This window comes from Mobula birostris, chromosome 30, assembly GCF_030028105.1.
Source record: "Mobula birostris isolate sMobBir1 chromosome 30, sMobBir1.hap1, whole genome shotgun sequence".
Taxonomy (NCBI): Eukaryota; Metazoa; Chordata; class Chondrichthyes; order Myliobatiformes; family Myliobatidae; genus Mobula; species Mobula birostris.
In genome coordinates, this window is record NC_092399.1 from 721,458 (window position 1) to 745,058 (window position 23,601).

At 41.4% G+C, this 23,601-nt stretch overlaps 1 protein-coding gene across 4 annotated transcripts in view; it reads left to right on the forward strand.

Moving 5' to 3' along the window:
• hivep3b (HIVEP zinc finger 3b) overlaps positions 1-23,601 on the forward strand; it is a 699,020-nt gene that overhangs the window by 325,820 nt on the left and 349,599 nt on the right. For all 4 annotated transcript variants that reach the window (XM_072247286.1, XM_072247288.1, XM_072247289.1 and 1 more), the window contains one exon: positions 23,433-23,519. The gene's annotated coding sequence lies outside the window, so the exon portion shown is untranslated. The remainder of the gene's footprint in view (positions 1-23,432; positions 23,520-23,601) is intronic.

Sequence of the window (23,601 nt, forward strand, 5' to 3'; positions counted from 1 at the left end):
TTCAGGCCATCTGGGTACCCTGAACATCACTTTGCTGTCACTTTAGTTCTCCACCCCCCTCCCATTCCCATTCCAATGAAGCCAGTGTGAGGTTTGCCCGTAACTTTCCAACTGTGCATATGATATCCTCAGCTCTCAACACCATATTCAACAATTTTTCAGCATTATCAGGATAGGCCGTTTCCCAGAAAAGGTCCCCTCTAATTTTAACTCAGTCTTTCTCTCTTCACTGGTACTGCTAGATATTTTCAACATTTTCTGTTTTTATCTTGGATTTCCAATATAGACAGTAATTTGCTTGTAGACATGTTAACCTAACATCAGTGATGGGAACAATGCTGACATCAGTGATTGGAAGTGGTAACCAGGTTTCTGGAAGATAATGATAGATTTGGGCTGTCAAACATCAATGTTTGTAAAGGAATCTAAGTCTGTAAAGGTACTTTGTCAGGTTTTAACAAGGGAGAATAAGTCAGTGTTGTGTAATAACACTTTGGTAAAATGCCAGGCAAGAGATTATTGAACCCAAATTAGAGCATTTGAGATTGGAGTTTTGAGGTGCTGTGGATTGACAGAAATGAAACAGAGAACAGCAATGAATGCTAGGTGGCTCTGAGGTTAGCAGGGACTGCTTCTTGGACCCAAGTTGTCAATAATTTGGGTAAGAGGATCATAGTTCTCTTTTAGTTCATATTTTCTTATGACATAGAAGGTGTTCCCATTGAAGTGGGCCCATTGAATTTTTGCCTAGCCTCGGAGAGGTCTGTTCGCTCCACCTCACGAATTAACCTATTCACTATTCCACCCTCTCTGAGCACTACCTCACTGGAGTAACTGGTATAACAATAGCCGATCAGCCCACCAACCAGCATGTCTTTCGAATGTGTGATGAAACTGGAGCACCTAGAATGAAATGTAGTCATTAAGATTAAATAGGGGTCAATGGAGCTGTAGTCACACCACATGTCCACATGTCATACCACGTGACACACATGTCCACATGTCATACCACGTGACACGCATGTCCACATGTCATACCACATGACACACATGTCCACATGTCATACCACATGACACGCATGTCCACATGTCATACCACGTGACACACATGTCCACATGTCATACCACGTGACACACATGTCCATATGTCATACCACATGACACGCATGTCCACATGTCATACCACATGACCCACATGTCCACATGTCATACCACATGACACGCATGTCCACATGTCATACCACGTGACACACATGTCCACATGTCATACCACGTGACACGCATGTCCACATGTCATACCACATGACTAATGTTGCACCATGTGGCCGTATGTCTGTGTTGCTCTTGAATTGATGTAATCCAAGTTGGCTGATTTAATAAATCTAGGTGGCAATGTGGGCTGAGAGGAAGATGTAGAGAAAGCTCAAGTGTCCATTCACAAGTTAAAGTGCATGGCAAGGATACGGTAGGTGAAATTCAATGCAGGAAAACTTCGGTTCAATTATTTTCTTCGAAAAAATATAGAAACAAAGTAGTTTGTAAATGGGTACTCAAAGACAAATACTGCCTCTAGGAGACCTGGGTGTCTTTGTACAGAGAGCATATAGGTAAGCAGGCAATTTGAAGGACATCATTGCCTTCTTTCAAAAGTAAATAGATGTTTTGTCCAAATTACGTAGGTGAGACTACTCCTGGAATATTGAATACAAAGTCTGGTCTCCTTACATAAGGAATGATACATTTTGCATAGAGGAAAAGTGGCAAAAGATCACTGTATTGAATCCTGCAAAGATGCTTTGGCTGCGTGAGTTGAAATTCGCAGACTGGGCCAGTATCATGGGGAATTTAGAAGACGGAGAGAACGTGCCATTGAAATTTCTGTGATTTGTGTAGGTGTCATTGAGGTAGATGCAAGGGTGATGTTTCCTCTGTTTTGAACCAGATGTCACAATCTAAGGATGTAGAGTCAGTCATTCAGAACAGCCTGACGAATTCCTTTACCCACCATTTTAACACAGAGTGTGCTGGGTGCATGAAACGTGCAGCTGAGGTGCTCGTAGAGGTGGATGCATTAAGGACATTTAAAGGACTCTTAGGTAGGATCATGGATAAAAAACGAATGGGGAGCTACATGGGAGAGAATGGTTAGATTGTCTTCGAGTAGGTTAAAAGGGCGGCACAACATTGGCGGGCAGAAGAGAATGTACTACGTTGTACTGTTCCATGTTCTATGTTCTGTAACCAAGAGAGCTCTGACCGAGTGTATTCATGACAGGAGCTCACAAAGAATTCATACATCTCCTTCAGTGTGTTTAGATGTGAAGAAAATTAAGGTTATAAGGTTAGTATAGAAAAGTGGCGCCGTGGGAAAGATCCGTCAGGATCTAATTCAGGGACTATATGCCCAATTCTGACTCTGTTTCTTTTGTTCTTTTGCTTAATCTACTTTGCAAAGTTGTTGAATATTCTGCTATTTAAATTTCAGTCCAGAATCTAGCTCACAACACACAGAAAAATTCTTCTATCTCCTCTCTGATATCTTGTTAATCAACTTACACATGTATCTCCAAGGCTATTGGTGACTTGTTCGAAGATATTTAGTCATCACTGACATTTACTGTGTTTTTCCTACTATCTGTGTATGTTCTTTGCCCAACAAAAGCTCACGGAATAATGGTCTGAGATGATCCACACTGATATGATTATACCCTATCAGTCCCACAATACTATGCCAGGCTTGTGAATGCAGAATTCACCCACAATTCAACCTGGGACATTGGAAGTTTGCAAGTTCAAGTAAGATTGCTAAGGATGATATGAAAACTGAGAGTTAATTTCATTCAGGAAAAGTCTGAAGAGTTCAAAGTTCAAAGTAAATTTTATTATTGAAGTATATGTGTACAGTATGTTTCACCATATACTACCCACAGATTAATTTTCTTCTGGGTAGTCACAGCAGGTAAAGAAATACAACAGAATAAATGAAACATAGAAAACCTACAGCACAATTTAGGCCCTTCGGCCCACAATGCTGTGCTGAACATGTACTTACTTAGAAATTACCTAAGGTTACCCATAGCCCTCTATTTTTCTGAGCTCCATGTACCTATCCAGGAGTCTCTTAAAAGACTCTATCGTTTCCGCCTCGACCGCCATCGCAGGCAGCCCATTCCACGCACTCACCACTCTGCATTAAAAACTTACCCCTGACATCTCTCTGTACCTACTTCCAAGCACCTTAAAACTGTGCCCTTTCTATACACAAAAACAAACAACCAATGTGCAAATGAGCATAACCTATGCAAATACAAAATAACAATAAATAAAGAAATAATATGGAGAACATGGGCTGTAGAATCTTTGAAAGGTCCTAGTGCTGGAGCGAGTAAAATTAGCCCCTCTGGCTCAAGACCCTGATGGTTAAAGGATACTAACTGTTCCTGAATCTGGTAGTGTGGGACCTAAGGCTCCTTCCACATGGCAGCAGCAAGAAGAGAGCATGGTCTGGATGGTGAGGATCCCTAATGATAGATGCCGCTTTCTTCTGACAATGCTCCTTCCAGATGTGTTGAACGGTGGGGAGGTCTTTCCCTCTGATAAACTGGAATGTATCTACCTTTTTTTGTAGTTTTTTTTTCCATTCTTGAGCTTTGGTGGTGTTTCCATACCAGGCTATGATGCAACCAGTGAAGGACCTTTGATTTGTCAGAGATCTTTACTATGAAAGAAAACAACAAATTACCGGTGGAACTCCATGAGTTGAGCAGCATCTGTGGATGGAAATGGATAGTCGATGTTTCAGGTTGAAATCCTTCCTTACGAGTCCAGAAGAAAGGTCTCAACTGGAAATGTTGTCTGTCCATTTGTCCCTGCGGATGCTGAAGGGTCTCAACTGGAAATGTTGACTGTCCATTTGTCCCTGCGGATGCTAAAGGGTCTCAACTGGAAATGTTGTCTGTCCATTTGTCCCTGCGGATGCTGAAGGGTCTCAACTGGAAATGTTGACTGTCCATTTGTCCCTGCGGATGCTGAAGGGTCTCAACTGGAAATGTTGTCTGTCCATTTGTCTCTGCGGATGCTGAAGGGTCTCAACTGGAAATGTTGTCTGTCCATTTGTCCCTGCGGATGCTGAAGGGTCTCAACTGGAAATGTTGACTGTCCATTTGTCCCTGCGGATGCTGAAGGGTTTCAACTGGAAATGTTGTCTGTCCATTTATCCCTGCGGATGCTGAAGGGCCTCAACTGGAAATGTTGTCTGTCCATTTGTCCCTGCGGATGCTGAAGGGTCTCAACTGGAAATGTTGACTGTCCATTTGTCTCTGCGGATGCTGAAGGGTCTCAACTGGAAGTGTTGTCTGTCCATTTGTCCCTGCGGATGCTGAAGGGTCTCAACTGGAAATGTTGACTGTCCATTTGTCCCTGCGGATGCTGAAGGGTTTCAACTGGAAATGTTGTCTGTCCATTTGTCCCTGCGGATGCTGAAGGGTCTCAACTGGAAATGTTGTCTGTCCATTTGTCTCTGCGGATGCTGAAGGGTCTCAACTGGAAATGTTGACTGTACTTTTGTCTCTGCGGATGCTGAAGGGTCTCAGCTGGAAATATTGACTGTTCGTTTTGATCTACAGATGCTGCATGACCTGTTGATTTCCTCCAGCTGTTATTGTTTTGCTCTAAATTCCAGAATCTGCAATATTTTGTGTCTTCTATTTTGGTATGAATCTGTTTGGTAGATTGGACGAGGTGAGACTATTTCTGCATGTGGGAGAGCCCAGGCTAAGTCTAACTCAAATTCTAAAAGGCAAGTCGGAATTTGTTCCCTCTTGGGATGGTTAAGGCAAATAGTTTGGATCTATTTAGGGGAAAGTAAACACAAACAAGGTTACACTGATAACGAGGATGGGAGGAGGCTTATGAAGAACAGAAACACCAGCACGAGCTAACTGGAGTCATTGGTAGCCTCTGTGATGAGCCCTCACTGTGTTTTTACACACCTTGGTGTCACACTGCACTGAATGTTTACAGTGAGCTGGCAAGAGAATCTGTGAAGCTGTTTCACAGCAGTTATCAACGTGGTCACTTAACAGATTTATAATGAGTATACAAATGTCAGGCTCTTGGATCAACGTGGATAATTTTACTCGCCTCAACACCAGACTGAATCCACAAACTATGGACTCACTTTCATGGATTCTATAACTCAAGTTCTCAGTTACTTCTTTCTTTCCTTCTTTCTTTCTTTCTTATTTATTTGTTTGTTTGTTTATTTATGTATGTATGTATGTATTTCCTCAATTTGTTGTCTTTTGCACATTGGTTGTTTGTCCATCATTGTGGATAGTTGTTCATTGATTCTATAGTGTTTCTTTGTATTTACTATGAATGCCAAAAAACGAATCTCAGGGTTGTATATGGTGATATATATGTACTTTGATAAAAGTTTACTTTGGACTTTGAACTATGAACAAAGACAGATGTGAAATCCTACTGTAGAAAGCAAAGCAGTCCAGACAGAAGAAAAAAATTTGATCTGATGAACTATAAATAAAAACTGTTTGCAGTCAGTATGAATGCCTTTGGCCACCATTACTTGTATACTTTGGCTTCTGGTCTTGTGTTCAAATCTTTCCATTGTCTGAGTTTCACATGATTCCAAGTGTATCCATACCATTTAATAGCTGGCTTGGATATTATAAGTCCAGAAATGACATTGCTTTTAACTAACGCAAAGTAGTCATATCATTTGAGAAAACAACTACAGGTGCTGGAAATATTTAAAAAATTGAAAATGCTGGAAATATTCAGTGGCTCAAGGCATGGAAGAAAGAAAATAGAGTTAATGTTTTTGGTTGACGATCCTTCATCGGACTGAAACATTAACTCATCTTTTCTCTCCATAGCTGCTGCTTGACCTGCTGAGTATCCCACCCTTTCTTTTGCACAGGCTACCACTTTCCTGGTTGATTATTACAAGTTACAATCAGCCATTTATAACACAGCTAGGAATCCCACAATGCAATGGTGAGGGTGTGGCCTCAGGCCAGTTACATACTGCAGAATTCAATACATTTTATCCACTTAAACTTTGTTACATGGTATGTTCAAGCACTTGCGTTCATTCAGGCGGTGAAGTTACTCAAGAAAGTGTTTGAAACCTTTGTGTCTTTGCCTAGTGTAGCATGAAGAACTCACATCCATAGGCAGGAAGGTCAGTAATAGAATTCAGATAGACAAATAAAAGGGCACACGAGACTTGCTTCCATCGGCATCTTGGTCACAGGAGTGTATCAGGCGAGAGAGCCTGTTTGGTCACACGAGTGTATCAGACAAGAGAGCCTGTTTGGTCACACGAGTGTATCAGACAAGAGAGCCTGTTTGGTCACAGGAGTGTATCAGACAAAGAGCCTGTTTGGTCACAGGACTGTATCAGGCGAGACACCCTGTTTGGTCACACGAGTGTATCAGGCGAGACACCCTGTTTGGTCACACGAGTGTATCAGATGAGAGAGCCTGTTTGGTCACAGGAGTGTATCAGGCGAGAGAGCCTGTTTGGTCACAGGAGTGTATCAGGCGAGACACCCTATTTGGTCACAGGAGTGTATCAGGCAAAGAGCCTGTTTGGTCACACGAGTGTATCAGGCGAGACACCCTGTTTGGTCACAGGAGTGTATCAGGCGAGAGAGCCTGTTTGGTCACACGAGTGTATCAGGCAAGAGAGCCTGTTTGGTCACAGGAGTGTATCAGACGAGAGTGTTAACACACGGATGTGTTTAAACTAAGTAGTTGGGGGGGAGGAGAGGAAATATAAGGATGGAGTTAAAGGGAAAGAGAGAATAAGGAAAGTTAAGAAAGACAACAGAATTAACGGGGCAGAAAGCTCAGGAAGGGATCGGAGAGTATGGCCAAGCACAATCGGAATCGATGTGAAAAGTGAGGGGAGTAATGGATTAAAAGTATTGTATATGAATGCACAAAGTATAAGAAATAAAGTGGATGAGCTTGAGGCTCAGTTGGAAATTGGCAAGTATGATGTTGTAGGAATAACAGAGACATGGCTGCAAGAGGATCAGGGCTGAGAAATGAATATTCAGGGTATACATCCTATCGAAAGGACAGACAGGTGGGCAGAGGGGGAGGGGTGGCTCTGTTGGTGAGGAATGATATTCAGTCCCTTGTGAGGGGTGACATAGAATCAGGAGATGTAGAGTTAGTATGGATAGAACTGAGAAATTGTAAGGGCAAAAAGACCCTAATGGGATTTATCTACAGGCCACCAAACAGTAGCCTGGATATAGGGTGCAAGTTGAATCAAGAGTTTAAATTGGCATGTTGCAAAGGTAATGCTACGGTTGTTATGGGGGATTTCAACATGCAGGTAGACTGGGAAAATCAGGTTGGTACTGGACCCCAAGAAAGGAAGTTTGTGGAGAGCCTCTGAGATAGATTCTTAGAGCAGCTTGTACTGGAGCCTACCAGGGAGAAGGCAATTCTGGATTTAGTGTTGTCTATTGAATCAGATTTGATAAGGGAACTCAAGGTAAAGGAGCCATTAGGAGGTAGTGACCATAATATGATAAGTTTTAGTCTACAATTTGAGAGGGAGAAGGGAAACTCGGAAGTATCAGTATTGCCGTTGAACAAAGGGGACTATGGAGCCATGAGGGAGGAGCTGACCAAAGTTGACTGGAGAGATACCGTAGCAGGGATGATAGTGGAACAACAATGGTAGGTATTTCTGGGAATAATACTGAAGGTGCAGGATCAGTTCATTCCAAACAGGAAGAAAGATTCTAAGGGGAGTAAGGGGCGACCGTGGCTGACAAAGGAAGTCAAGGACAGTAGAAAAATTAAATGTGGATAAATGTGAGGTTATTCACTTTGGTGGCAAGAACAGGAAGGCAGATTACTATTTGAATGGTGTCAAGTTAGGAAAAGGGGAAGTACAACAAGATCTAGGTGTCCTTGTTCATCAGTCACTGAAAGTAAGCATGCAGGTACAGCAGGCAGTGAAGAAAGCTAATGGCATGTTGGCCCTCATAACGAGGGGAGTTGAGTATAGGAGCAAAGAGGTCCTTCTGCAGTTGTATAGGGCCCTGGTGAGACCACACCTGGAGTATTGTGTACAGTTTTGGTCTCCAAATTTGATGAAGGACATTCTTGCTATTGAGGGAGTGCAGCGTAGGTTCACGAGGTTAATTCCCGGGATGGCAGGACTGTCATATGTTGAAAGTTTGGTGCGACTAGGCTTGTATACACTGGAATTTAGAAGAATGAGAGGGGATCTGATTGAAACATACAAGATTATTAAGGGATTGGACAGGCTAGAGGCAGGAAACATGTTCCCGACGTTGGGGGAGTCTAGAACCAGAGGCCACAATTTGAGAATAAGGGGTAGGCCATTTAGAACGGAGTTGAGGAAAAACTTTTTCACCCAGAGAGTTGTGGATCTGTGGAATGCTCTGCCTCAGAAGGCAGTGGAGGCCAGTCCTCTGGATGCTTTCAAGAAAGAGTTAGATAGAGCTCTTAATGATAGCGGAGTAAAGGGATATGGGAAGAAGGCAGGAACGGGGTACTGATTGTGGATGATCAGCCATGATCACAGTGAATGGCGGTGCTGGCTCGAAGGGCCGAATGGCCTACTGCACCGATTGTCTATTGTCTATTGAGAGAGCACGTTTGGTCAAACGAGTGTATCAGGTGAGCGAGCCTGTTTGGTCACAGGAGTCTATAAGACAAGAGAGCCTGTTTGGTCACACAAGTGTATCAGACAAGAGAGCCTGTTTTGTCACAGGAGTGTAATAGGCGAGAGAGCCTGTTTGGTCACAGGAGTCTATAAGACAAGAGGGCCTGCTTGGTCACAGGAGTGTATCAGGCGAAGAGCCTGTTTGGTCACAGGAGTGTATCAGGCGAGAGAGCCTGTTTGGTCACACAAGTATATCAGGCAAAGAGCCTGTTTGGTCACACAAGCGAGTTAGGCCAAAGGGCCTGTTTGGTTGTACGATGGAATTAGGCCAAAGCGCCTGTCTGGTAACATGAGCAAGTTAGGCCAAAGGGCTTTTTTAATTGCATGAGTGTGTTAGGCTGAAGAACCTCTATGGTCGCATGAGTAAATTAGGCCAAAGAGCCTGATTTCTGTGCTGTATTATTCTGTGACTCTATAACTATAAGGGGCTACAGATGCTGGAATCGAGAACAAGAACCCAACTGCTGGGGGAACTCTGTGTGACAGCAACATCTGTGCAGGAAAATGGACAGTTGACGTTTTGGATCTAGACCTTCATCTGGACTGAAAGATAGAGTGGAGGTATAAAGAGGTGAGTGGAGGGAGTGCAGCAAGAGTTGGTGGATCCAGGTGAGAAGTGATTTGGAATTCAGATAATTGGGAGATGTTATGAATCGTACGCAGTGAGTCCTGAAAGGAAGAAAGAAGCAGGTTCAGTTCTGTGATTTTCTTCCAGGTGCTCTGGTTTCCTCCCACGTTTCAAAAGACGTATGCGTTAGTAGGTTAATTGGTCACTTTGGTGTAATTGGATGGTACGCAATTGTTGGACTGGAAGGGTGATACCATGTTGTCTTTTTAAATACAATAAAATAATATTGTAACTTTAAAAGGGCATTGAGAAAGGAATGTTTGTTAGACTGTAGGGTAGAATGTGTAGAATTGGACTTATTAGGTTGTACAGGCATAATGGGCTAAGTATCCATTTTTAATGCTGTGATATACAATGCCATTTTAATCAAATATTTTTCCAGATGAGTTGTGAGACACAATAAAAATAACGTCCTCAGTCTGGGAAATTAGCAGTGTGTAGTTTCCCAATGATCAATGAATTCCTCTCCCCTACTGAACTTCATTGTCAAATGTCCTCATGCAAATGTCACATTGGACTTTCATTAAAGTGGGGTTCTGATACTTTGAATAAGGCTGGTGATGAATAAAATCTGTAGCAAATATATCTTTAATGTAACACCAAATGCAATGCATTTCCTGTTCTGGGTCATATGTAGCTTTAAACATGTCCGTTTTTTTTTACTCATTTGGGCTTTCTTAATGGAAAAAAAATTATGCAGCCGGAAGATCGAAGCCACAGTGTTTCGCTGTCAATATTCAGGTTGAGTATGTATGTTCTATTTTTACTCACTGTCTGTGAACCAGTTTCCTGTTTATACTCAATAACTGGTGGGCGTTCATTTTACCTGTGGCTGATCCCCAACCATAGACCATTTCCGAACAGCTATTTTTAAATACTTCCTGAAATGCAAAACATTATCTCATTCTCTTATCAGATTTGCAGAAGGGAAGTGAGAATGGTGCAATGCCTCTGCTTCCCACCAATGGGTATCTACCATGTAATCTACCAGCCCTTGCCTAAACCCCAACAGATGCTTGACAGTTTAGGTCTGTCTTCCTTGGAGCTTAGATGAATGATTATTGACCTTATTCAAACGTACATGCTTCTCAGAAGATTGGCAAGGTAGATGTAGAGATGTTTCTGCATGTGAGAGCCACCAACAAGGATTTATAATTACAAAGTCATTTATTAGGACTCATAATTGAAACGGAAGTGTGTAGAATTTTCTGTCAGAGGGTAGTGCATCTTCTAGAGAGTGGTAAAGGCCATATCATTAGATATATTAAAAGTGGCAATCAAATCAGAATCAGGTTTAATATCTCTGACATATGTTGTGAAATTTGTTGTTTTGCAGTAGCAGTACAGTGCAATATATGAAAAAACTTGCAATTGCAGTAAAAAATATATGTAAAAAATTTAATTAAATGTGGTGTAAAAATGTTTAGAAATGGTGAGATAGGGTTTTATAGGTTGGTTCATTGTCTGTTCAGAAATCTGATGGTGTGGGAGAAGAAGCTGTTCCTAAAACATTGAGTGGAAGTCGTCAGGCTCCTGTACTTCTTCTTTGATGGTAGCAATGAGAAGAGGGCATGTTTTGGGTGATGGAGTCCTTAATAATGGATGCTGCCTTCTTGAGGCATTGCCTTTTGAAGGTGTCTTCCATGCTGGGGAAGCTGGTGCTCATGATGGAGCTGGCTAAGTTTACGACCCTTTGCAGCTCCTTCTGATCCTGTGTAATGGCCCTTCCATACCAGGCAGTGATGCAACCAGTTTAGACATTTGCTAGAGTACTTGGTGACATACCAGATCTCCTCAAACTCCTAATGAAATACAGCCACTGTTCTGTCTTTGTAACTGCATCAATATGTTGGATAGATCTTCGGAGATGTTGACACCCAGAAATGAGTAAGGTATCTGAATGATTAAGGAATTGAGTGTTATGGGGAACTAGCACAGGAGGGGAGAGGTGTTAAGACCACCATAGATTGGCCGTGACCATATTGAATAGTGGTGCAAGCTTGGGGGCTGGGTGACCAACTCCTCCTGTTTCCTCGTATTCCTGTAAATCGAAGTTACTGCTGCTGGAAGTACAGTATAGTAGACCCAATTTTTGCCATTAAAATAATGGGTGTGCTCCTGTCAGTGCATCAACCATTCAACATCTCACCACGTTAAGGAAGTCTTGAGGTGCTAATTTCCTCAAGTGCTGAACTCTTTGTGCCAATTATCTATTTATTAATGACGATAAGAAAGTGGGAGCCAGAGGTAGGAACTTGTTTCCTCAAGCCTGCCCTGCTGTTCACTGTAATCATGACTATCCCCAGAAAAATCCTAACAAATCTATTTCCTCTCTAAAGAGCCCCAGTGATCATGCCTCTTTAACCCTCTGGGTTACAGTTTGAATTTGCCAGAATAGATCCTCCTCCCCTCCGGTGTTTTCTCCCATTATGCTCTGAAAACTTTATTGAATAGCTGAACATAGGTGGCACAACATAGGCCATTGTTGTATAATTGCCATAAATGAATTGGTGTTCTGGCACCAATATTACAGTATGTATTGAATAAGTGTGAAAGATGTTTTTTAAAAAGAGGGGACTACAGTGAGCAATCAGGGTGTCTGTTATATCATTTGTAATAAAGCTGATAACTAATATTGAGTTATTTCCAGGCACTCTATTACTCTCTGCATTTTTCATTTTTTTAAGTTTAATATTGTCTATCCTACCTCAATGTCCATTTACATTGGGTCCCATGTGGGCTGAATGTTACATCTGTGGCCTCCCATTCTAGTTCAATTCTGCTGTCAGATGTTGTCTTTGTGGAATTTACAAGCGTGTTTGCCCCTAGTAGTCTGTACTCTAATACTGGTAGGTTAGTTGGCTGTAGTATGTTCTCTCTTGCTTTCTCAGACACCCTACCCCCCAAAGCCTGGAATTGCTGCCCGAATTTTGCCAAAAGTCACACTAACTGAGGCAGGGTGCAGATGGTTTATTCCAGGTGCGGCTCAGGTAGCCCACTCCCAAAGCCTGGAATCGCTGCCTGAGGTTCACCCACAGTCACGCTAACTGAGGCAGGGTGCAGATAGTCTATCCCAGACAAATCTCAGACAGCCCACCCCCAAAGCCTGGCTTAGGCTTTACCAGCGGTCAAACCTGTTAATTCATTTTAGATTCTTTAAATATCTCTGTATTTTAAAACTACAGCAAAATCTTCAAAAATACTTTATTCAAATGTAAAGATTATTAAATAATTAAAACCATTAAATGGAAGCAAAATAGTTTACATTAACAGTAGTTTGTCTTTCTCTTCACTTCATAATGCAGAGGCCTACAATTGCAGCAAGATCAATAGTGTCTCAGAGCCCATGCTGGATCAAGCCTGGCTCAGATTCTGGGATTGACCTCACAGTGGTGCAGCTCGTGGAGCTGCTGTCTCACAGCTGTAGACACCCAAGTTTAGTCTTGGTCCAGGATGGGTGTCAAAATGTGGTTTCCTTTGGGTCTCTAGCTTCCTCCCACATCCCAAAGACGTGTGGGCTGGTAGGTGAACTAGCCATTATAAATCACCCACAGTGTGTGGATGAGAGGTAGAATCTGAGGGCTGGAGGTTGTTGAAAAGAATAAAGAAAGTGGAACTTGTGTAAAATCAGTGAATGATAGTCACAGAATCCTACAGCACAGAAGTGGCCTTTCAGACAATCTGCTTCAAAACGACCAATATTTCTACCTAAGCTAGTCCACATTTGGCTCAGGTACCTCTAAAACTTTCCAACCACAAACCTCTCCAAGTACCTTTCAAGTTGGTCTGGGCTTGGTGCAGCAAAGGGCCTTTCTCTGTGCTGTGTGTGTATGACGTTGTTTGGTAAGAATCCCATTAGGACAGTGAGCTGACAGGTTTGATGGATGATACCAGTTAGAACCAATGGTGAAAGTTAGCAGAAAGCAGCCCAGATTTGGGTGAGTGGCAAAGTGTGGACTGAAGGCTTGGAAATGAAGGATTGGACTTGACATTGATAAGTATTTGTCCCTGACTGTATTATGCAATTAGATTACAGCCTTTAGGCAGCTTCCTGCTATCTGCAGTTATTTATAATAACTATTCAAATTCTAAGTATTTCTTGAGGGAAGTGCATTTGCTTCATTTTAGATTAACGTTGGCTGCTCTCTGCTCTTGAAGTAGAAAGCAGACTTTCGTGTGCTGTGAGTCTTTAACACCAGATGAAAGTCACACAAGACGGGAACCTGACCAAATGAATGCAAGATGAAGATAGAACCTGCAGCCCCTTCCTATGAAGGTCTTCAGGCAAGGCCTGTCACAGTAGATCAGCAGCAGTCCTACAGAGGTGAACAGATGGGATTCATGACTTTCTTGTTGCTTTCTCTGGGGGAGAACTGGATCGCTCCATAAATCTGAGTTCAGCTTATTGCTTTCCATTAATATTTCTGACCTTTCCTTATTTTCTGCATTTGCTTTTAATGGTGGGATGGTGGGAGGTGCTAAACAAAACGTAGCTCAGGATTGTAATACTTCAGAAACTTTCCAACTGGTATTTGTGGAAATCTTTGCCTACAACCATCGAGCTCCTGAACCAGCATGGATAACTTGACTCACCTCCATTTTGAACTGATTCCACAACCACTGGACCCACTTTCAATGACTCTACAACTCATTTTCTTCATATTATTTATTTGTTTTGTGTTTATTCATTTATGTATTTATTTTAACTTGCACATAAGTTGTTTGTCAGTTTTTGTTTGTATGTGTTTTTTCATTGATTCTATTGTATTTCTTTGCTCTGCTGTGAATAGCTGCAATAAAATGAAGCTCAGGGTAGTATATGGTGATAATAAATTTACTTCAAACTTTGAACTTTGACTCTCCTCTCCCAGCTAAACCATTTATCGTTATGGAACGTAATCAAAACAGAGGCTATAGATGGCCAGAATCTGACCAACAGTCCTGAACCTGCAGATGACAGCCCACCACTCAGTCAAAAGTTGTAGTTCAAACTCCACACCAGGTTCTCAGTATAATATGCAGATTAACACTTCACCACAGTCCTGAACACATTACTTCAGGCTTCCATTGAGCTCAGACCCTGCTTGTCCTGGCTAACATATTGAATTCAGCATATAACCTCCTCACTGTTTGTGGACCCTTACTGTGCAGAGACTGGACATCTGCATTTTCCCACAGAACAAGTGACATAGGGGTGAAATTTCTGCTCTGGGGATGAAAGTTATTCTTGTTTGGAGATATATTTCCACTCAGAGGCTGCCGCAGCCTGTGTGTCCAGGGAGCATCTTAAATTATATGACTTCATGGAAAATGCTAAATTAGTTTATTACTGTCACATGTGCTAAGGTACAATGAAAAAATGTATTGCATCGAAAAACCTCAATATATTCATGAATAATCATTAAGATTGATTAATACAACTAAAAATAGCTTTTTCACAGCTTGAATCTGCAACTGTATTTTTAATTATTGGAAATAATTAGGAAAACAACCATTTGCTCTTTATATTCAAGTGCAATAATAAGTTTCTTGCAATTCCTACAAAAAATTCGAAAGACTTTATAAACTGCTAATTAATGTCCATGTGGTGAAAGAAGATGATTTAATTTTTGGAACTTCCTCAAAAAGGTCTGGAAGTGAGCTCAATTCGTGGAAATTCTGAAATAATTGTAAGGAAGTGGGACTTTATTCTTGGTCATGTTGGTTTTGGAAGAAAGGATAGTATGGTGGTGTAGTTACTGCCACAGTGTCCCAGATTCCACCCTCTATATCATGAATGTAAATTATGTTAGTTAAATACATCTGGGGGAAAAAGGCAAACATCAGTGATGGTGACCAAGAAACTCCTCAATTACCATAAAATGCTGCTTCCTCACCAACAGATGCACGACTGTAGTTGACTGTTAATTGCTCTGACATACCACTCTGTTCAGGTGTAACAAGATTTAGCAGTAAGTACAGATCTTGCGGATGATGCAAGTAAATCTTCTCTGTAAAAGGTTTTCAAAACATTTATCTATCAGATTAAAAGGTAAAGATAACAGGTTTAGGGAACCTTGGTTTTCAAGAGATACTGAGGCCCTGTTTAAGAAAAAAGGAGGTGGATAGCAGGTATAGGCAGGTAGGAACAAATGAGGAACCTGTGGAGTATAAGAAATAGAACAGAATACTTAACAAAGAAATCAGGAGGGCTAAAAGAAGACATGAGATTGCCCTAGTAGACAAGGTGAAGGAGAATCCTAAGGGATTCCACAGATATGTAAATAGCAAAAGGATTGCAAAGAACTAAATTGGTCCTCTGGAATATCAGTATGGTAAATATGCATGGAGCCAAAAGAGATGGGGGAGATTTTAAATGGATTTTTTGCATCTTATTTACTCAGGAGACAGACTCAGAATTTATAGAAGTGAGGCAAGGCAGCAGTGAGGCCAGGAACCTTACATAGAGGAGGGGATGTTTGCTGATTTGAGACAAATTAGTGTGGATAAATCCCCAGGGCTTGACAAGATGTTGCCTCGTACCCTGTGGGAGGCAAGTGCTGAAACTGCAGGGGCCCTAGCAGAAATGCTCCATGTTCTGTTCAAGAAAGGCTCTAAAAATAAACAAAGAAATTATTGGCTGATGAGTCTGACATCAGTAGTAGGAAAGTTATTGCAAGGTATATGAGTATTTGGATAGAGATGGACTGATTAAGAATAGTCACTATGGCTTTGTGCGTGTATCCTTGGATGTATTCTAAAACCTGCCAATCTGTAACTGTGCTGCCTTTATCTATCTTATTCCGTGCATTCAATTATTACACCCTCAATCCTGTATCTGTAACCCTTTTTGATTCTGTGCCTATGTCACACTTCACTCATCCCACTGACTGCAATTTTGCCCTTCCTGACAGTCTCACTACAGACTGACTTTGCCTGTATACCGACTGCCCCAACTGCAGCCCTATCCCTACCATTCCCAACACCCTGCCAAATTGGTTTAAACGCTCCACAACAGCTCTAGCAAACCTGCCTACAAGGATATTGACACACAAAAATGCTGGAGGAACTCAGCAGGCCAGACAGCATCTGTGGAAAAGAGTATAGTCGACATTTCTGTCCCGGGTCTTGGCCCAAAAAGTCAACCGTCCTTTTTTCCATAAATGCTGCCTGGCCTGCAAGGCTCCTTTTTTAAATCTTTCCTCTGCTGATTTGACCAAAAAAAGATGTTTCTGCTGCTTAAAGCTCTTGAACTGTAGTGCAGAGAGTTAACAATTGTGGGTCTCAGTTCAAAGTAGAATTCAAGGTAATTAGACATAAGGGGAGAAGAGAGGCACCTTGGCTAACTGAAATCTACAATGTCAGTCTTGGAACATTTCACTTAACCCACCCCTCCACCTTCAGGACGATTTGTCTTGTGGGGGTGGGGGGTGGATTTGCTGGGAAAGGGATTTCCTGGTTTCCACACTTTGTGTGTACCAGTGCTTCCTGCTATCACCACTGAGTCTAATTATAACATATTGTAATTCCTCTTTTACGTTGGACTCCCTCCCTATTGCTACATATCTAGTCACTTTATTTACTTGACCTAATTATTTAAATTAGATAATCCTTTAATCTTCTGTGCAAGCCTAGTTTGTGCGGCCTATCCTTATATTTCATAATCAACACTTTTTCAGTCTGATCAGCATTACAATGTACGACATTGATTTCAGCATAGCAAAATCCCACAGAAAATAATGATCAGAAAATCTTTTGTTTTTGTCTTGATTGAGGAGTAAATATGGTTCAGACCAGTTGACATAAGCTGGTTGGAGCAGCATTCAGATGAGGCATTCAATTTTGATGGAAGTCTTCTTCAATAACTTATCTCAAAAAAATGTAATGATGTAAAACCCTGAAATAACACTCTAAGAAGGATTCCCTCGTAATGGGAAGTTCAAACACCATATGGTTATTCGTATGCAGGCCACTATTCATTTCCTGTTGGTTCCCAGCTTCTCCTGAGTAAATGTCGATCAGGGGGAAACTATACTCCCTCTGAGACAGAAAGGGTTATTTCAGTAGAGGAGGGCTTCCCAATTTTTTAAGCTATGGAGCCCTACCGTTCACCGAAGGATCTGTGGACCCCAGGTTGGGAACCCCTGCAATAGAGGAGCAAGAGAGCGCAGGTGTTGGAATCCGGAGCCACAAACATTAGATAATAGAACAGTGCAGTTCAGGAACACAGCCATGATGTTGTTTCAAGCTAATGTAACTGTTACTGAGATGCCTAACTAAACTAACATCTACTGTACTTACACAATGTCCATATCACTCCATTCACTGCACAGTCATGTGGCTTTTCCCCGGGTGCTCTGGTTTCCTCCCAAAGTTCAAAGACGTAACAGGTAGCTTAACTGGTCATTATAAATTCTCTCATGATTAGGTTAGGATTAAAATGAGGTTGCTGCAGGTTGCTGGGGCAGCACTGCTTGAATGGTTGGAAGGGCCATGCTGTATCGCTAAATAAAAATACAAAAGGAAATAAAATCTAAGAGCCTCTTAAACCCTTTTTTCACTCTACACGTTAGACTTCATATCTTGTTTCTTTAAGGCAGCTCATTGGACACAGTGCGTGATTTCAATCATGGTTAAAACATCTGTTGATCAAGTGAGTTTCAGAGGAGAGTAGGCAGTGACTACAAGGATGACGCAGAGGTTATTTTCCAATAAAAACAAGGTTACTGAAGACTAAACTAGACACAGAGACATATGGAAAGTAATCTTTTAGCTTTGTATGGAAAGAGTTTGTGAATGAAAATGTAACAATAATTAGATTTTCCACCTATTCATTATTAGCAGTAGAAAATCAACAATAATATGCTGAAATGGTGAAGAAAAATTCACTGAGGTGCGGAAAATATGGAAACAAAGAGGGAAGTGAATGTAGTTGCGGAGGGTCTATCAGCACACGGAGAAAGAGGGAGAGTTATATATGCCTATCTTTCTTGCAGCAGTCTACAAACATTAGATTTAGCATTAAAGGTGCTGTCCAAGATTTCTGTAGAAGAGCACCAAATGAGGGGCACACTTTTCGTCATTTAGTTGTGACCTATTGTCCTGAGTCTCTCAGCTTGTTAAGCAAATGCAGTTCCTCCATTTTAATATTGGCATGCTTGAGCTCAAATCACTCCATGACTTTCAAAGTTCAAAATAAATTTATTATCAAATTACATATATGTCAACGTTGTCTTATTCTCTGAATCCTCTAACTGTCTTTGAACCTCAAACCCTCCACAAGATCTCCATGCTCCTCCATATCTTGCCTCTTATCTATCTCTAGCTATCTATATCTTTGATGGCCACATCATCAGCAATTGAGGCCTTAAGCTGTGGAACTTCTTAACCTTCCTCCTTTTACCCTCCCGTCATGTCCAAGCACTTTTGGTCACTCATCCTGATATCTCTGCTTGACCATCTGTCCATTACTATTTTTATGAAGCACCTATTGCCATAAAACACTCTACTTAAGGAGGTTTTATAGATGTCAAGCATCCTCAAGTCTTAACAAAATGTGAGCAGTTACCACACACACTTGCTTCTAGCCGAGAGTGTGACGTCAATAGTGAGAGCGTCCACTTCCTACACTTAACCACATCCTGGGGTTTTCTTTGTCATTGTGATAAAGGCTAAATATTGCACAAAGATGCTAAATTTAGATTGCCTCCTGCTGATTCTGACTTGCGTGGGCCACGGGCAGGGATGTGAATGGGCGTTGTGAAATGCCATTTTTGGTTTCTCACTTCCACTGTGTGATATACAGTATTAGACAGTTCACCGGCTGAATAGGCGTTCCCCCCCCCTTTCTTTTGAAAACCAGAACCAGTCATGTTTCCTAACTGAGAAAGGGAGAAGCAGAAAAATATCGAGCATGGTTTATTTTTTGCTCCTCTGCCAGATAGCATGGTAGCGTAGAGGTTAACGCAACCCCATTACCCCTCAGATTTGGAGCTTAATCCTGGTGTTCTTTTTAAGGAGATTGTACATCCTCCCCATGGAATGTATGGATTTTCTCCAGGTGCTCTGCTTTCCTCTCACATTCCAAGGATGTAGCAGTTGGTAGGTTAATTGGTCATTGTAAATTGTCCTGTGATTGAACTAGGGTTAAATCGGGGGTTGCTGGCGGTGTGGCTTGAAGGCTGGATGTGTTGACTCCATTCTGGATCTCTAAATGAATAAATCATCATTTGAAGGCTGTGGAATAAATAAGCATTCTTTGGTCAGTATGAAAGACAGAAATATCGCAAGAGGAGCATACGGGACCATGGACTGATAACAACGGATTATTGGATAAGTGTCAGCCTAGCATCAAATTCTAATTCTAAGATCACCTCCATGAATGAAGTGGCCTTTCCATTCAAGGCCATCTTTGTTTTTCTTCTCTATATTTTCCCTTACTTCATAGAATCATAGAAATCTACAGCACATTACAGGCCCTTCAGCCCACAATGTTGTGCCGACCATGTAACCTACTCTAGAGACTGCCTAGAATTTCCCTACTGCATAGCCCTCTATTTTTCTAAGCCCCATGTACCTATTTAAGAGTGTCTTAGAAGACCCTGTTGTGTCCGCCTCTACCACTCTCTCTGGTAGTGCTTTCCACACACCTCTGTGTAAAAAACTTACCTCTGACATCCCCCTTGTACCTACTTACCAGCACCTTAAACCTGTGTCCCCTTGTATTACCCATTTCAGCCCTGGGAAAAAACTTCTGTCTATCCACACGATCAATGCCTCTTATCATTTTATACACCTCTATCAGATCAGCTCTCATCCTCCATCGCTCCAAGGAGAAAAGACCAAGTTCACTCAACATATTCCCATAGGGCATCCTCTCCAATCCAGGCAACATCCTTGTAAGTCTCCTCTGCACCCTTTGTATAGTATCCACATTCTTCCTGTAGTGAGGTGACTAGAACGGAAGACAGTACTCCAATTGGAGTCTAGCTAAGATCTTATATAGCTTTAACATTATCTCATAGCTCTTGAACTCAATCCCATGGTTGATGAAGGCCATCACATCATATGCTTTCTTAACAATACTGTCAACCTGTACAGCAGCATTGAGTGTCTTATGGATACTGACCCCAAGATCTCACTGATCTTCCACACTGCCAAGAGTCTTACCATTAATAATATATTCTGTCTTCAGATATGACCTACCAAAATGAACCACTTCACACTATCTGGGTTGTACTCCACCTGCCACTTCTCAGCCCAGTTCTGCATCCTATCGATGTCACACTGTAACTTCTGACAACCTTCCAGACTATCCACAACACCCCCAACCTTTGTGTCATCAGCAAACTTGCTAACTCACCTTTCTACTTCTTCATTCAGGTCATTTATAAAGGTCACAAAGAGGAGGGGGGGTCCCAGAACAGTGATGTCCCTGCGGAACATCACTGGTCACTGTCCGCCATGCAGAATATGAACTATCTACAATCACCTTTTGCCTTCTGTGGCAAGCCAATTCTGGATCCACAAAGCAAAGTCTCTTTGGGTCCTATGCCTCATTTCTAATTCATTTTCAAATTGCTTACTCCCTGATGGTAGAGTGACTGGTATGGTTAAAATCATACCTCACACAAAGAAAGATGGTTGTGGTTGTTGGAAGTCAATCTTTCCAGCACCACATCAAGTGTTGTTCGGGGCAGATTCCTGGACTAATATCTTTTGAAGTCTGATGATATTCCCCGGATAATTGGAATTACTTGGTTTGCTTTCTTCATAGTGAACTTAGAATATACAACAGTACAGAACAGAAGCAGGACCTTCAGCTCACTGCGTTGTTCCAAACTAATTAAAAAAGTAATTGAATGCTTAACAAAATCCATCCCTTCAAAGTTCAAAGTAAATTTATTATCAACGTATGTACATGTCACCATACACTACCCTCAGATTCATTTTCTTGCAGGCAATCATGGTAGAACAAAGAAATATAGTATCAATGAAAAACCACGAAAACTGACAAGCAACAAATCTGCAAAAGAAGACAAACTATATAAACACAAAAAAATCCAAAAACTGCTGAGAACATATGTTGTAGAGTGAGTCCATAAGTCCATGGGTTGTGTTCTGCTTACAAAATGTCCATATTACATATCTCTGTATGTGCCAATCTAAAAGCTCTTTAAATGCCTCTATGTGTCTGCCTCCACCACCACCTCTGACAAAACACATGAGACAACCAGAACTCCTTGTGCTCCCCCCCACCCCCACTTTAAGTGCATGATCTCTACTGTTAGACATTCCAGTCCTGGGAAAATGCTATTTGTCTATCTCATAATCTTATAAATCTCTATCAGATCTCCCCTCAGCTCCCGAGAAAACAACCAAGTCTGCCCAACCTCTCGTTATAGCACTTGCCCCTTCATGCAGGCAGCACCCTTGTAAACCTCCTGTGCGCCCTTCACATCCTTCCTACAGTGGGGTGACCAGAATTGAATGCAGTATTCTAGATGTGACCAGACTAGAGTTTTATAAAGCTGCTGCATAATTTCCCGACTGTTGACGTCAGTGCCTTAGTGCCATATGCCATTGCTAGCTCATTGTTATATTATTTTTCAACTCACTGCATTGGAGTCAATGACGAGTGGCCGCTGGAGAAGCCTGAAAGGATCCGTGTGTATTGCCAGTGACTCCCTGACTGAGATCTCTTATTTTAACACCACAAACGCCCATACTTAACCTGGACGTTTAGTGTCATGAAGATCTCGAATTAACTATTGCACAAAGTTAATCAATCAAAGGGAGCCTAATGCAAGTCAAGTTAAGTTCATTATGATGTGCACAAGTGGTCATTGTAAATTGTCCTGTGACTAGGCTGGTGCTAATTTGGAGGCCTGCTGGGTGGTACGGCTCAAAGGGCGGTAAACCCCTGCTTTGCACTGTATCTCTAAATAAATACGTAACTGTACGGTGAGGTACATGTACAATGAAAACCTTTTTTGTATGAGATTCACAGGCACGTAGATACAGAGAAGACACACAATATAAGCTGGAATCAGAATCAGTTTTATTATCACTGGCATATAGTCTGTTGTGAAATTTGTTGTTTTGTGGCAGTAGTACATTGCAAGGCATAGAAATATACTATATCACAATAAAAATAAAATAATGTAATCTACATAAATTATTCATAAATATTATTATACATCAATTATATCAAGACAGTCAAGAAAGAGAAAAAAGGCAAAACTTTGGAGCAAAAAAAAAGACATAATCCTTTGTTGTGGAAGGGGTGGAATTTAATTTTCAATTTACCTTATTAAAAGTTCATTTTTCATGGTGTTTTCTTCCCTGTTTAACTTCTCTTCCTTTAAAAGGCTGCCTGTTTTAAGTGTGGCCCAGAGTAGAAACCTTGGAATATTTTACTACCTTAAAGATGCTCCATAAATGCAGTTCAGGAACATTTACCTCCTCAACCCTTCTCATCTCTTCTCTTTCCCTGAGATTGTGGTTCATTGTTGGTGTAACTCCAATATGTCTTTAGTCCACAATTAGTGAATATATTTGGCCAATTTGGTGTTAATAACATGTTGGAAACCTATTTGGAGTTGCTAACTCAGTGCCTTAAAGTGGAAATCTGTGGAAAATTAGTCTGATGGGGCTGACCATGACTGGGGGAGTGCAGTACTACAGAGGTCCTGGGAGTGAATCATTTTCAGCTGCAGCACCTGGCCATCTCTCAGCCCAGAACATAATGATATCAGTTGAAACACTGAGGCAATAAAATGAAGAAAGTTGAGAAACAGTTATATATGTCACTAATAAGGTGAAGTTAATTCTGCTGAGATTTGCAACAAACCTTTTGGATTAGTGGAGAGAAGAACTTTTAAAAATTTGCACTTTTAATCTTAAGGGTATAAGAATGTGATGATTATATTTTGAAGAATCTACTTTGAGTTTTGGGGAATCTGGTGAGAGGTCTCCAGAAGAATGCCTGCTTTGTGATCTTGCTACAAGAATGGTAGAGATATTTTATTCCAGTATTGACAACAAACACTTAATGATACTGTGTTTTTTTTTCTGTATCCGCAGCCAAAGCAAGAAATCTGAATGACTGTTAAGAATCCCATGCATGGAGAAAGAGAATAAATCTGTATGAATTACAGGATAAACCAAAAGGTAAATAAATTCTACGCTGGTGTTTAAACAATGGTTCTTATTGACTCCTGATGGTGCGATGGGTCACCAGCCTTGGAGGAAT